At 42.7% G+C, this 910-nt stretch overlaps 1 protein-coding gene and 1 long non-coding RNA gene across 2 annotated transcripts in view; one reads left to right on the top strand and one right to left on the bottom strand.

The window, feature by feature from the left end:
• Positions 1-910, top strand: part of LOC106868127 (uncharacterized) — a 19,943-nt gene that overhangs the window by 1,130 nt on the left and 17,903 nt on the right. The window lies entirely within an intron of this gene.
• Positions 1-910, bottom strand: part of LOC106868125 (uncharacterized) — a 48,361-nt gene that overhangs the window by 41,792 nt on the left and 5,659 nt on the right. The window lies entirely within an intron of this gene.

Here is a 910-nt window from a genome sequence, read left to right as displayed (position 1 = left end):
ATATCCATATATACAAATGGAACAAAAACGCAATAGAGAACAGATTGACGATACAAAGTCGGACAGGATAAACAACAAATAGAGGGACAGGAAAAAAAAAAGGACGGGTCAGTCGTGGTCTTCTTTCATCAGTCAAGTTTCCAGATGGCCCTTACAGTTTCGGGCAGTTACACACGTGACTGTTCGAATCTGGTAGTGTTCGAAACAGCTCAATGATGTAGACATTATCAGTATCACATATTTGTTAAACGTTAGAATCTGTAATTTGTCGCGTCAAAGGGAGATCCCTTTTTGAAAGAAGTATAGTGTTAAAATGCATAGAATACTTCAAAAATGGGCGAAACGAAACCACCTTTGAAGTGAAGGAGAACGACAAAAACGAATATCTTCTCGCATTTTCCAGTTCTGTATGTCTATATATATGTATGTATGTATGTATATACATATATATTCTTTTATTCAATTATTTGTTTCAATCACTTGACTGCGGCCATGCTGGAGCACCGCCTTTAGTCGAACAAATCGACAGCAGGACTTATTCTTTGTAAGTCTAGCACTTATTCTATCGGTCTCTTTTACTGAACCACTAGCTTACGGGGACGTAAACACACCAGTATCGGTTGTCAAGCGATGGTGGGGGACAAACACATACACATCAACACACACGCATGACGGGCTTCTTTCAGTTTCCGTCTACCAAATCCACTCACAAGGCTTTGGTCGGCCCGAGGCTATAGTAGAAGATACTTGCCCAAGGTGCAACGCAGTGGAACTCAACCCGGAACCATATGGTTGGTAAGCAAGTTACTTACCACACAGCCACTCCTGTGCCTAAAGCCGCTCTAGCGCCTGAAGCCACTCCTATGCCTGAAGCCACTCCTGCGCCTGAAGCCACTCCTGCGCCTATATA

The sequence above is a fragment of the Octopus bimaculoides genome, chromosome 4 (genome assembly GCF_001194135.2).
Source record: "Octopus bimaculoides isolate UCB-OBI-ISO-001 chromosome 4, ASM119413v2, whole genome shotgun sequence".
Classification (NCBI taxonomy): domain Eukaryota; kingdom Metazoa; phylum Mollusca; class Cephalopoda; order Octopoda; family Octopodidae; genus Octopus; species Octopus bimaculoides.
The sequence above is the reverse complement of the archived record's forward strand: the minus strand, read 5'-3'. Positions and strand labels throughout refer to the sequence as shown.